The following is a 16,149-nucleotide window of genomic DNA, read 5'->3' as shown; positions in this document are numbered from 1 at the left end:
GTCGATTCCAAGTAGCCATAGTAAATGATCATGGTTGTCTCGTTGTCGTATTACGTGCTTTCCTGCTCAAGAACGCACCAGGCGTCTGGCTGTAGAAGGTAGTATGGAGATTTGCTAATATTCAAGCAGTTTATCGGTTTTTGACTGTTGGAATGTAAACAACTGCAAGAATATACTATAAATCTATACAGATGTCCTTCAACTGCTCGCCGAAATCCTTTTTGTCCCAGCCGATAGGTCTCTAGATGTTACAAAGAACCCCGAACAACCCAAACTGCTAATCTTTGATACCGCTTTATACTCACGATCTTGTATCCACTGACTGTCTCGTTAGATTAACCCAACAAATTTCATTCACTCCGCATACTCAATCCTATAGACACCCTTTTAATTCTTCAATCACAGACATAACTTCGATTTCACAAAACAGTCAAGAGTAATCATACCTACTTCATTAAAAATCCCGGTTCACCATTACAACCCTGACTTTAGCAACGATTGCCTCAGTCTTCCCAAAACCCTATGAAAAAAAAAAATCCAATTCTTTGTCTTTTTTCTCCTTCTCGAAGCATGAAGCTAGTTCTCCGATTCTTCTTAAAAACTTATTCTTTTCTCTTTCAAACCCTAGCCTCTAAATTTCTTCAATCTTTCGTCTTGGATCCGGAATTGGCTCTATTGTCAGAGCTTTCTCTTCCGTTTTTACCTTTAAGAGATCTTTTTATCGAAAAGACGTTCCTGGAATGGCACAAAGGATGGAACAGCCTGAAACGGAATCGGAGCCCTGTAATCAGGACCACATTGAGTCGCCCGACCAATTCAGGTCTCATATTCGTTAAGAGACCTATAGTAACCTGGATGTTCCCGTAATTAGACCGCATTGGGTTGTCTGACCAATTCAGGTCTTATATTGGATAAGACCTGGATTGGATGTCTTGAAATTGGATCCAATTGGCTCTTCAAACCAGGCTCACCCATCGTTGAATTGGTCCTTTCCCTTCCTGCTGACTCCCGTTATTGGAATCGAACGGAGCATTTCAGTATGCCCCGGTTGACTGTAACGGGGTGACTGAACCTAGCCTCTCAGTATTTGCACTGGAATTGGTCGTTCCTCCCAATATTTGAGGTAATTGAACATTAAAAAAAGTCTCCTTTCTTTATATTTTCACGGTATACTCGTGTTACAACACGACATCCACCCCCTCTGAACCTCTGCATCCTCCGGTATGCACCAATTTATCCAATTGTTGTTTGATTTACAATATATTCTCTACGTCTTTCTCTAGTTTGTCTTCGTCACCTTCATTATCCATATCACTTTCATCTTCTTGCTGCGAAATCTCTATACCTTCATTAAGGTCTTCCATATTCATCTCCGCGTGTCTTCGTTTAAATATTTTTACTCGCTTCCCTGCAATTGGTATTTTCAATTTTATACCATCTAACTCCTGTAATGAGTAAGTTGTATTATCATGAACAGTTGTTACTACATATGATCCAAACCAACGTTTTGAAAATTTTTGCAAAGTACTATGTTAATTATCCAGACTATTATGATAAACAAGTACCCAGTTACCTTCCTCGATTGCTTTAGGTCTCAAATGATATTGCTTATCGAATAGCACCTTGTTTTGTAACCTTGCGCTTTTTAACCTTTCCAATGCTATCTGCACATCTTTCGATCTTTGCTCCAATTGTCGAATCCTAATAGCCAGAAGTTCTTCTCTTATCAATCCATCTTTCCATGGTAGCATACTCCAAGTAAATACCTTTTCTTCAATCGGCATAATTGGTTTTCGACCTGACATAAGTTCTACTGGCATATATCTTGTCAATGAACTATGTGTTGTTCGATCAACCCATAATGCAAATGACAAAAGTCATGGCCACTCTTTAACTTTCCCATTACAAGCTTTAACTAATGCTTTCACAATCGATGGGTGACCACGTTTGCTTTTTACATTTCCTTCCGGATTATAAGTAGTAGTCAATGATAGTTTAACTTCACATCTTTCAAAGAACTTACGAGCTTCTTGTGCATTTAATTCTCCACGATCTGAAGTGATTTTTCCTACGCATCCGTAGCGACAAATGACATCTTCAAGCAAAAACCTACAAATCTCCTCTGTAGATTTTGTCTTCAATGCTCTTCCTTCTACTTGATTTGATAAATCTTCACGAGCTAAAACCAAATATCTCATCTGCCATAACCCAACCGGCATAATAACCAAATCGACAACCCATTTAAAATGAATAGCCAGAGGATACGTAAGATGAAGACTATCTCGATGTCGGATATTAGAATACGATTGATAGATTTCACATGATTCTACAAATGAGAGTACATCTCGATACATATTTTTCCACCAATATCATTCCTTGAGTTTAGCAAAAGTAGCCCAGATTCCTCTATGCCCTATCCATAAACTATCATGGAACTCCTTTAATAATTTTAGTTTTTCTTCCTTTTTGCCTATCACTCATTGTGGCATCCCAATTCCTTTCTTCGGTCTCTTCCATAAGAATCCATCTCGAAGCAAAAATCCATATGCTTTTTTTCTTATTTGTTTGAATTTTTCTGTAGACCAATTCCCTTGCTTAGTCAAGGTATTCAAGTAATGACCAATATCCAATACTTCTCCTTTATAAGATTCTTCAAGAAATAGCTTGTCTTCTCTGTTGAGATTCGATATTGAATAGAATTTCAATCCGACATCATCAATGTCTTCAACCATTTTTTCCTCCCTCTCGTATCTTGCTTGAGATAGCATGTCTGCTACTAAATTGTCCTTTCCAGTGATATGCTTAAATTCTGGATTTAGTGACTTAATATAAGAAATCCATCTCAACATTGCAATATCTGGCATTGAACAGTTAGTAATCATTCCGAGCAATGGCAAGCAATCTGTTTCAATTACTACTACTGCCCCAATCAAATAGTTTTTTTTAGCTTTCATAGTCGAAATAACTCTCCAAAGTTTTCTTTTGACTTGCGAATATGCACGCTGACAAATACTTAAAACTTTAGCTCCAAATCGAATTGCAAATCTATTTTCACTGGAATCATCTTGATCCACAGCCCATCCAATGGCAATTGGACTAGCGTCTACAGTAAGAATCACTAGTTTATTGTACTTATAATCAACCTTTCTCAATATTGGAGGTTACATCAATAATTTCTTCAATCTTTGCATTGCCTGAATATGCCTTTCTTTCCATTTAAATCAATAGTCCTTGGGTAATAGTTCATATAATGGATCCGCTATATGAGCATAATGAAGGATCCAGATTCGATAAAATACATATGCACCTAAAAACCTGCGAACCTCTGTTAAAGAATCACAATCCTCTTTCATCCTTCCAATTGCATCAACTTTAGTTGGATCTGGTTTTCTCCCGTAAGATCCACATAAATTTCCAACAATCACAACCTCTCGTACTCTAAATACGGACTTCATACCCGATAATGTAAGATGAACTTCTCCAAGCCGAGTTAAAATCTTTTCACAATCTTGTATATGATCAACAACATATTTGCGACACCCCCTCTTATCTAAAGTTTCATCCTTGTCTCCTTCTCTGCACTCTTTTATAGGAACATCATCTAGAAAAGGCATAATCTTTTTTGGAATAAAATCTCTCAATACCTTATTCATCTCATTCATCATATGCGCAACTGAGTTAGTCGCGCCTTGAGGAAGAGTGCACATTCTAACCAATCCAAGTGGTGTCCTCATCGTTGTCATATCTCTACTTCCTTCGACAAGTTGAAATTGATCATAACCTGAATACAAGTCACCCATTGAATTGATCGCCCTTCCAGCAAACGTCTCACTAAATTCATCCACAATATGTCCAATTCCTGCATTTCTGACAGTTAGTGCATTCATCGATTGCATATCTTGAATAAACCGTAGTGACCCATTCTTCTTAGGTAGCATAAACCATCGACTAGAATACGACGCAAATGAGGGTTCCAATATTTTCATCTTTATCTTTTCTTTTAATAGTTCCACCAATTTAGGTAAATGTGCCCTCGGTACTGGAATCAGTCTTAGATTCCAAGGTACATGCGGTACAGTGAAGATAACCATAGGTGTTATAATATTTGGATCCACACACTTAATTTCATAAAATTTGAAGGCAAATGATCTACCTTGTTTAGCCAACATCTTTTTGAAGCAAGTAATTTCCTCCGGCAATAAAGAACCATTAGAACTAATCTTCAATTCTTCAAAAGTCTCTTTAGTAAACCGATGTCCAATTCTCATTCGATCTCTTAAACTTGCTTCTTTTGATGCTTCTCCCATTTGTTCTTTAGAATCTTCTGGTAATGGTCCGACAACAGGCTTTACCTTCTTATCTGCCGTTTTATATCTCGTCTCTACAGTGACTTTTGGTGCTTGAAAAGATTCAACTACGGTATAAACCTCTCTTGAATGAATCTCAACAATCTTATCATTATCCCCTAACCCAATAGATGTAATCAATTCCAATGAATCTTCCTGTCCATTTTCTTCATAAACACCTAAAATCCTCTCATCATCTTGCAATGTACCTATCTTGCGTAACTGTCCTTCAATATCATATAATCTTTTTCTTTCTTTTCTTTTAAAATCATCAACTTTCTTATACATAATATTTCCATTCTCCAATATACCAATAAAATTCGCATCAAAGGCACCTTCATCTCGCAAGAGTACCTCCTCTTTTGTACCTCCATAATCTCGCTTTACAGTGGTACCTCCCCAAAATCCTTAAATCCTTCAACAATCTTTGGCAATGGTTTCTCCCTCAACCTATCTCGATTCCGTTCATGGTTAGGAGGTACTGTTAGAAATTGTACAGCTTTCTTCCCATCTTCACTCCGTACCCTTGCATAAGCAGAACCATCGTCAAGTACCTTTATTTCCATCCGTGTTGCCGTGATATAAGGTTGTCCTAAAATCAACGGATAAGACGTTGTATCTTGAACGAAGAAATGTTGCTCCATCGCAACATCTCCAATCCGAATTTTGACATCTGGACAAGCTCCATATAATTCGCCTCGTGTGTTATTAGCTGCTCGTATTGCCCATCCATGTTCCATATCAATTGGCCATTTTTGTTTCTTATAAAGATCTTTAGACATGAGATTTATTTCAGAACCATGGTCCACCAAAGCAACTATTGGTTCTTCTATATCTCCTACCTTCACCAATACCTCAATAGTTGCCCTTGCCCAATGCTTTCGAGTATAATGGCTCAAAGTTTCCATTTCCTTGTCACTAGAATCTTCGAAACGTACTCGCTGATTATACCCATTCTTTTCATTTGTTGGTTGCTTGTAACCAATATCAACCTCTTCTTCATCTTTATATATTCTTGCATCAATAGCATGACTCATTCCAGTTTTGCCCATTAATTACCACTTTCGCTTAATGCTGTCAATGATAACATCATGAAACTCCTTCTTTGCAATTCCCAAGACTTCTTTCAATGTGAATTCCACTTTAGCGTTTAATATACGTTCTTCCAACACCCCTTTCAAATTTATTGCTGCTTCAATGTCAGAAAGTAGCTTATAAGCAATTGATTTGCCCTTATCTTTTATTTCCCTTGTTTTTTCTTCCAATGATGCTCAGGTATCTTTTACAAGAAATTCTTGTGAAGTTGCCTCCCGAGCCTTGTCTCCTCGAGTTTACCTCTTAGAAGAATTTTCTTCTCTAGTATCATCAAAATTTCCTCGTCTCTTTTCTTCCATCAAAGCTTCATGTTGGCTCTTAGCAATATATGCATGAACTGAAAGAGACTCAACAGGATCCTCCCAACCTGTTCTTCCTCGTATTGTAGCTGCAGTTCTCAATAACGCTTCTCGAGGTAATTTCCCTTCTTGCATTGTAGAAACGGCAGAAGCCCAAAACTCACTAGTTTCCGTACTTCCACCAATTTCATCATCTACTCTAGCACCATAACTTGCACTTTCTCGTACTACTGTTTCATGCTCTTTTAAGTAATCTTGAACCAATGCTCTCATTCCTCCCTTGCCAAAATTGGTTTGAAGAAGATCCTTTCTATCTTTCAATGCTATCTTTCCATCTTTCCAGTAAATAATTCCCTGCCGTATCATATTATTAAATTCATTGCAATCTTTCCTAGTGTGTGAAGCGTCATCACACCAAATGCATCTTTGTACATATCCTTATTTTGAAACATCCTTCAAATTGTTTGTAGAAGTATTCTCTTTAAGTCTTGCCAATTTGATTTGAAGATCTCGCATTCCTCGTATAATTCCTTCCATCCCCATATCTGCTTTCTTTGATAAGGATGTCGAAGGTTGAACTGTAGGCATTGTTAGTGGTTTTGTATGTACTGGAGCTTTGGGTGCTTGTACTGTTTTCGAAATATTGCTCCTATCCTTCTTCCTTTCTCTTTCTGTAAGCAACCCCACTACATCTTCAACGTTGTTCCACTTTGTTGTCAATCCTTCATCTTCTTCTTTGTCTTCAAGAAAGAGTTCTAATTTCCCTTGAATTCTCCATCAGCAGCTTGAAGAAATAGATCAACTTTGTTCGGCTCCAATGTCAATTTTTCTACCTTCGATAATTGAGAATACTGCCTCTCAAATTCCATTAGTAGCTCTGTTTCTTGCAAATTCTTATTAGGCCATTCAATCCATTCCAGAAACAACTTCTTAGTAATGCGATCAGCATCTTCCAAGAAATATTCGTCTTTCAATGCATGTGAAAAAACCTCCCATGAATTCCCATAACGATCCGTAATCGATGTAATGTGGTCTCTTATCTCCAATATCATGGCAAGTCCAAATAATTCAACCATTTTCTTCTTAGAAACCCGATTTAATTCCATTTCACGAACATAACATCTTAAATACCTTGAAATATTCCTCCCATCAAATTGATCAATTTTATTGACCACTACTTGCAATGCTTTGATTGCCAAAGCTTCCTTTTGATCATTGCTTTGCTGTTGCTGTATTGATAATGAGAAGGCCTGAAACATACTAGCAATAGACGGATTCATGTGCATATCTTGTCCTTTAGAAGAACCTCCACCAGAAACTCCTCCAAAAAATCCTTCAAAATTTTTATTTTTGTTTTCCATAAAATAAAAATAAAAATAAAATCAAACAAAATCCAATACCTTCCACCTCAAGCTTTCACGTCGGGTTCACCACTTGTGTCGTATTACGTGCTTTCCTACTCGAGAACGCGCTGGACGTCTGACTGTAGAAGGTAGTATGGAAATTCGCTAATATTCAAGCAGTTTATCGATTTTTGACTGTTGGAATGTAAACAACTATAAGAATATACTGTAAATCTATACGGATGTCCTTCGATTACTTGCCAAATCCTTTTTGTCCCAGCCGGTGTCGTAATACGTGCTTTCTTACTTGAGAACGCGCCGGGCGTCTGGCTGTAGAAGGTAGTATGGAGATTTGCTAATATTCAAGCAGTCTATCGGTTTTTGACTATTGAAATATAAATGATTGCAAGAATATACCGTAAATCTATACGGATGTCCTTCAACTGCTCGCCGAAATCCTTTTTGCCCCAGTCGATAGGTCTCTAGACGTTACAGAGAACCTCGAACAATCCAAACTGCTAATCTTCGATACCGCTTTATACTCACGATCTTGTATCCACTGACTGTCTCGTTAGATTAATCCAATAAATTTCATTCACTCTACATACTCAATCCTATAGATACCCTTTTAATTCTTCATCACAGACATAACTCGATTTCACAAAACAGTCAAGAGCAATCACACCCACTTCATTAAAAATCCCGATTCATCATTACAACACTGACTTCAGCAACGATTGCCTCAATCTTCCCAAAACCCTATGAAGAAAAAAAATCCAATTCTCTGACTTTTTTTCCTTTTCCGAAGCATGAAGCTAGCTCTCTGATCCTTCTACAAACTTATTCTCTCCCCTCCCATTTCTTAACCTATCCTCCCCTTTAACCCTAATTCTCCCCTCTTTCAAACCCTAGCCTCTGAATTTCTTCAATCTTCCGTCTTGGATCCAGAATTGGCTCCGATTGTCAGAGCTTTCTCCTCCATTTTTATCTTTAAGAGATCTTTTTACCGAAAGGACGTTCCCGAAACGGCACAAAAGATGGAACAGCCTGAAACGGAATCGGAGCCCCATAATCGGGACAACATTGAGTCGCCCGACCAATTCAGGTCTCTTATTGGCTAAAAGGCCCGTAGTAAGACCTAGATGTTCCTATAATTGGTCCGCATTGGGTTGCCCGACCAAGTCAGGTCTCATATTGGATAAGACGACCTAGATTGGATGTCTTGAAATTGGATCTAATTGGCTCTTCGAACCAAGCTCACCCGTCGTTGAATTGGTCCTTTCCCTTCCTGCTGACTCCCATTATTGGAATCGAACGGAGCATTCCAGTATGCCTCGACTGATTGTAACGGGGTGACTGAACCTAGCCTCTCAGTATTTGCACTAGAATTGGTCGTTCCTCTCAATATTCGAGGTAACTGAATATTAATAAAAGTCCCCTTTCTTTATATTTTCATGGTATACTCGTGTTACAACACAACATCGGTAGATCTCTAGACGTTATAGAGAACCCCGAACAATCCAAACTGCTAATCTTCAATACCGCTTTATACTCACGATCTTATATCCACTGACTGTCTCGTTAGATTAACCCAACAAATTTCATTCACTCCGCATACTCAATCCTATAGACACCCTTTTAATTCTTCAATCACAGACGTAACTTCGATTTCACAAAACAGTTAAGAGCAATCACACCCACTTCATTAAAAAGCTCGATTCACCATTACAACACTGACTTCAGCAACAATTGCCTCAGTCTTTCCAAAACCCTATGAAGAAAAAAAATCCAATTCTTTGTCTTTTTTTCCCTTCCCGAAGCATGAAGCTAGCTCTCCGATTCTTCTAAAAAACTTATTCTTCCTTCTTTCAAACCCTAGCCTCTGAATTTCTTCAATCTTTTGTCTTGGATCCGGAATTAGCTCCGTTGTCAGAGCTTTCTCCTTCGTTTTTACGTTTAAGAGATCCTTTTACCAAAAGGACGTTCCCGAAACGACACAAAGGACGGAACAGCCTGAAACGGAATCGGAGCCCCGTAATCGGGACCACATTGAGTCGCCCGACCAATTCAGGTCTTATATTAGCTAAGAGGCCCATAGTAACCTGGATGTTCCCGTAATTGGACCGCATTGGGTTGCCCGACCAATTCAGGTCTCATATTGGGTAAGACCTGGATTGGATGTCTTGAAATTGGATCTAATTGGCTCTTCGAACCAGGCTCACCCGTCGTTGAATTGGTCCTTTCCCTTCCTGCTGACTCTCGTTATTGGAATCGAATGGAGCATTTCAGTATGCCTCGACTGATTGTAACGGGGTGACTGAACCTAACCTCTCAGTATTTGCACTGGAATTGGTCGTTCCTCCCAATATTCGAGGTAATTGAACATTAATAAAAGTCCCCTTTCTTTATATTTTCACGGTATACTCGTGTTACAATACGACACCATTTGTACGATGGGTACTTGGTTCGATGATTACAGTGGAGCATATTGTTGATATCATTGTTGCTTCTTCCCATAGTTCTAGGGGTTTGATATAGACCCCTGATTAAAATTGAAACTTTGAAAGTTATTGAATGTTTGATTTTATCAATTAGATCGATTTCCATTCCATCCATTCGTATTTCCTATTTGAACTTGATTGACTTTCCACTGAGTTGGTGGAATCATGGTCTGATTACTGAATTGTTGTTACCTTTGTAAATGCCAGTAGTTTTGGGTAGGATGCTTTCTTTTGCAAAATGTACATTCAACACTCGTTTGTTTAGGTGATGGACATTCCATATCAAAATGACCTTATCCCTTATTATTATTACACCATACATTAGATCTTGTATTAGAAAGCTTATGTCATTTTTTCTTATCTTTAGCCAAACTCACAGCCAATTCTTCCATCTTCTTTAATAGATTTAATAACAAGGCTTCATTTGGATCTTTAACAATCACATTTGTGAACAATTCTGGTTGTTGATAGATTGGCGATGTAAAATAAGGTATCATTGTTATTGGTGCTATTGCTTGGAGTGGTATAGCATTAATTGATTTTTGCAATATAACATTCTTCATGTTAGAGTCAGCCATTTGTGGATAATTATCCATCGACACATTTCCCGATTGTGTTTGTTGGCTTCTTGAACTTGGAATCATCGTGGCCCCCACTGTTAACAATTGGTCATAATGACATTCTTCCTACATCTTTGTTCATGCCAACAATGCCTCTACTGTAGCTAGTCGAGCCTCTTTTACAAATATTTTCAATTTTGGTGGATGCAAACTATTGATTAATATCGACAATATAAACTCTTCTTGCATTTGATTATTTGACCATTTACAAAATATATTCGCGATCCAGCCATAATAGCACTCCATTGATTCTCTTGCAAACATCCTGCTATTCATAAAACTTTTTCTAAGCCGATCTTCAAATCCAATTGGTCTAAAATGGGTTAGGAAGGTATTTTTCAAGGCCTCCCAATTGGAAAATCTATCCACTGATTACTGAATATACCATTCAAAAGCTGTATCTTTTAAAATTGCTGGCAACTATTTTAACCAAATGTCTTCAGTTCTACCATTATTAGTCATATAGACTGTCAAGAATTGAGATATATGATGATCAAGATCAGAGCCCGACCAACCACTAAAAATATGTAATGGTGCCACACTTGTAGTTCGATCTCCTACTACTCCTATTTGTATTGCAATTGGTACTTTTGGCACTCTCACGGCCATTGGTATTATCACTGGTCTCTTTGCTATTTGAATTTGAATTTTTCTTCTTTTGGTTTTACTTGGACACACAAATCCTTTTTGTCATTCCCGTAGCAAATTTCTTATGCATAATCGTTCCTGTCTTTTTTTTGCTTGTCGATTAATTCTTTGATAATCTTCTTCTTCATGATTATCACTCATAATCTTTCATTCTTCTTTACAAAATCAATACTGCCTTGAATTATAACTCTCATATTTCTAATTCTAAAACTAGTTCTTCTCACATTCTCATTCAACATATAATTCCATCTCCCATACAATCAATTTTTAACATTTCATATTGTTATCATTTCCCCGACAGCGGCACCAAAATGTTGTTCTCATTGTATTCAAGCTTCAATATACCAAAGCAATTGAACTAATAGAAGTGGATTCGAACAGGGAAGAAAGACTATTTATATGAATTGGGTCTGTTCGTGTCACAATTAACTGTACTCTGGCTATCTAAAATCAATTATCAAACTACAAAATACCAAAGCTTACTACTTCCATCTTAATTCAACCCATAATCCATTCTACGACTATCAATTCAATAATACTTTCATATTCTTATCCATTCATCTCCCACTTACTCTCTTTGTGGTTTAGATATATTCAATTACTGATCTCTAGCTTACCTATTGTATTCAATTTCTCAATTCATCACACAGAATTACGACTCTTATAGTTTGGCACTCCAGACTAACTTCTCAGTATTTAGAAACTATCCATTACTTGTCAATAACAAAGAAACAAAAAGAAGTAGCACCAAGCTTGCCTCGGCTTATGACTATCACAGTCTGGCCCTTGGCTTACGACTCTCACAGTTTGGCCTCGATCTCCCTTTCTTCAACCTCTTTATCCTACCAAAAGATGGACTGTCAGCGAGCAGATTCCAGAGGTTATGATCCTTTGAATTCTTAACCATTTATTCCACTAACAACCTACTCTTACCAACTAAAGTGCCTGATGATCAGTCTAATTTTTAAGGTTATCAATAACCAACCAGTAACTTACTGCAAAGTTTATTTATCTATTCTACACATAGTAAAATAACTTAATATTTGTTTCCTTCAACCTTTTGATTAAGTTTTTTGATGAAAAAATATAATCAAAATATTTGAATTGTTTTATATTTGTATTGAGGCCATTAAATTATTGAATTATTTTGCTAAGTTCTAAAAATAAAAAATTTATAATTTAAAATATATATATATATATTTAGATTATTTTTTTGACTTAATATATTAATCATTGATAATTTTTATTGAATATATTCATAAAAATTAGCTTCAATCAATTTTTTTTAATATTATCTTATAAAATATTCACAAAAAATGAATAAATAGATATTTTTTTTCTTGTTTCATAATATGGTTTGATTATATTTATATTAGCTTTAACAATAATATCATTAGGTAATATTAAATCTACTATTTTATTAAAATATATAAAATTAATCACATAAGATCTATTTATTTGTATTGAATTTTTTTTTCTTTTTCTTATTGAAGATGTTTTTAACCATAAAACCAATTGACATTCTTTATATTCATTAAGTTTTTATAGATTGTTTTGATATTTTTATTATAAATTGTTCTTCCATACATTTTGATGTAATTTTTCTTTTGAAATTTGTCAAATAAGTTAGTTACTATCTTGATTAAAATTTTAAAAAATAATGCTTGTCTTGGAATTTTTTGGTAATTGAATTTTTATTATATTATCTTTACCTTTTGTTCTTTGTAAATCCATCTCACAAACTTAATAAAGACTATTTTTTATTACAATTTACATATTAAAAACTTCAATCTCTTTTTCAATTCCATTCATGTATTGAATAGGCAAAAGTCTTTCTATTTCATAAACTAAAGAAAAAGGTGTATATAAATGTCACTTTGTATATAATACAATATGCTTAGAGTACCAAATAAAGTTGAGTATCCTAATTTTTTTTATTTGTATTAATTATTTTAGTTGATATAGCTTTAAAAACTTTATTAATTGATTCAATTTGTCTATTTTTTTGAAGTTAATAAGTGGTGGACTTCCAATGTTGAATTATAAATTTTATTGTCAATGATTGAATTATTTCATTAATAAAATTTATCCCCTAATCACTTATAAAATCAATAGAACAACTATAACATGTAATAATTTCTTCATATAAGAATTTTGCTAGTGATTTGGCTGTATTATCCTTCAATGCTCTTCTTCCTACCTACTTGGTTGTATAATCAATTGCAGTTATAATACATTGTTTCCATGTTAAACTAGCTAATGGATCAATTGGTCCTATAAAATCAATTCTCCATCCTTGAAGCACTTCTAATGGTAATACTGGATATTAAAGATTATTATGTTTATTTGGCATAGACGTTGTTTGTTGGCAAACATCACATTGTTTACAATAATCATATACATCCCATGTCAATATTGGCCACCAAAATAAAGCATTAAGAATTTTGTATAAAATTATTATTGCCAAAAAATAGCCTTCAGCAGGTCCTTCATATGCTTCAACTATAATAGCTTTTGTGATAGGCCCTACTAAATAAATTTTTTCTATTCCATCTAAAGAAGTTTTCATCTATTTTTTAGTTTTGTCCGAATAGAAGTATTGACTTTGTATGGTGATTTTTCATTTGACATTACCTAAAATAATTGTAGTAAGTCATCCATTCTTAAAGAAGTCAATAAAAGGTATTTTTTAATCCATAAAAAGTAATAGATGGTGGTCTTTTTATAGATTAACTTAGACTATAAATAAATTCGTGTCTAAAAAAGTATCTACTACTCTCATGGATGCTTCTTCAATGATTAATTTGGACAAGTGATTTGCCATGACATATTGACGTCTTGGCTTGTAAATAATTTTAAAGTCATATTTATATAACAATAAAATCCATATTGCAAATTATCTTGAAAATATTGGTATATTAATTAAATATAATAATACTTGATGATTGATATAAAATATAAAATAACTTGCTAGCAAATAATAACAAAATTTTTGAACTGAATAAATTATTGTCAATGCTTCTTTTTCCGTGGTATTATAATTTCTTTCAAATTGGTTTAATAATCAATTCATATAATAAATTGGTGAATCTAATTGTTTGATAATATTTTAAGCCAAATTACAACCAATTGCTTCATTTGAAGTATTACAATTTACATAAAAAACTTTATTTCAATATGATATAAGTAAAATTGAAATAGTTGTTAATTTTATTTTTAGAAATTTAAAGACTCATTGACATTCTATAGTCCATACATACTTTATACTAGATTTTATTAAATTCATCAATAGTTATGATATGTTGGCAAAATTATGTATAAATCTTTGATGATAATTAATAGAATTCATAAATTCTTGTATTCTTTTAAGATTCTTCAATAGTAGTAAAGCGATGATAGCTTGTATCTTATTTGGATCTACTAATAGTCATTCTTTACAAAAAAAAAAAAAAATAACGCAATAATAAATCTAAAGTAACTGCAAAGGTGCTTTTTTTTTGAATTAAGGCTGATTCTATATTCTTGACACCTTTGAAGATACTTTTCTAAATGCTTCAAATGTTTGATTTGAGTTCCATATGTGCTAAAATATCTAAAAAAAAACTTACATGAAAACATTCAAATATTCTACAAAGGCATATAGAAATGTTCTTTGAAATATAATAGGTATATTTTTTAAACCAAAAGACATTATTTGATAAGAAAATGGTTTCTATCTTGTAATAAAACAAGTTTTAAGCTGATCTTTTATAGAAATTGGTATTTGATTATAACCACTAAATCTATCCAATATAGAATACAATTCATATCCCGCCACTACTTCAAGTATTGCATCAATAAATGATAATAGAAAAGGATCTATTTTTGTGACTCCATTGAGTCTTTTATAATCAATATAAATAAAAAAAATCCTAATTTTTTAGGAATAATAATTATTAAAAATAATAATTATGTTTTATCTATAAGATAAATAAATCTTATCTTAAGTAATTTATTAATTTCTTCTTTTACTTTAGCTGCATAAGTTGAATTCATTTGATGTCTTGCTTGTTTAATTGGTCAAGTGTCAAATTAAAATTCAATTCAATATTCAAAAATATAAATAGGTACTCTTTTTAAATCTTCATAAATCCATAAAAAAATATCTTTATATTTTTTTTAATAATCTTATCAATTCTTTCTTGTAATCTTCACTATTTTGTTATTTTTATTTTTATTTTTTTTTGATTGAGTTTTAGTCCTCCAATTCACTTCATCAATTTGATCTTTTTCATTGATTGTCCAACATGTGATGGATTTCTCCTTAATTTGTACTATAGCTCAAATTATATCTGATTCTATGGCTTCTAGTTTTGATTTATAAATATGATTAAGATACTTTATTAATTTTTCATTGATTCAATTAGTTTATGAGATTTTATCCTTATTTTTTCTTTATTTTTTCTTTCGATTTTGTATCATTTTGTGATATCATTTCTACCATGTTACAATTATAATTAAGCATTTTTTTTAACCTAAATAATTCAATGTTAGCTATAGGATGTAATAAAGGTATAGCTTGATAAAGAATTTGTTCTTCTTTATTAGCCAAACCTCCTTTTCAATCATAACATTACAAGTGTGTAAGGTATTTTGATGGTGAATGACTTAGAACTTTAAGAGTACTTATTTTCTTTTTTTATTTTTTTTAAAAATAGTTACAATATTCATGGCCCAATCTTATTTAGACTTTTTTTATTTAATCCATAGTTAACCTAATAATATAGAATAGCTTTAAATATTCTTTTCTATTTCCAAAACTATTATTTTAATATTATAATTAAATTCTCTTACTTGCATTTGTAAATCTTAGATACTTCTATTTAGTTTATTTTTGTTAATCAATTATTTTTATTATAAAAGGTGCTAATTCGATCCTATTATAATCAAATTATTTACATAATTTTCTTGTGATAATATTTACTTTCAAATATTTGATGTTTAATTTTAATATCAAGCATACCACTCAAGTGCTTGATTTATATAATCTTTTCTTAGTAAATTTACATTTATATGTCTTCCATATCTTCTTCATGTTTTGGTTGTAATCTATCCTCATAATACTTGGATCTATACCCTTTTCTATAAGGATATCTTTCTTCTCCTCTATAAGTGTTATTTTTCATAGTATCTTCCCTCCTTTAATATTGTTGATTCAGGGATCCATGATCTCTATCTTGATTTATAGGTAAATTTCTTCTCATAAAACTTCTTCTTTTCATATTATTTAATTGTGGTTGTACTTGACAAATTGCTAA

Source organism: Physcomitrium patens, chromosome 26 (assembly GCF_059467195.1).
Source record: "Physcomitrium patens ecotype Gransden chromosome 26, ASM5946719v1, whole genome shotgun sequence".
NCBI lineage: Eukaryota > Viridiplantae > Streptophyta > Bryopsida > Funariales > Funariaceae > Physcomitrium > Physcomitrium patens.
This window is presented reverse-complemented; position numbering follows the sequence as displayed.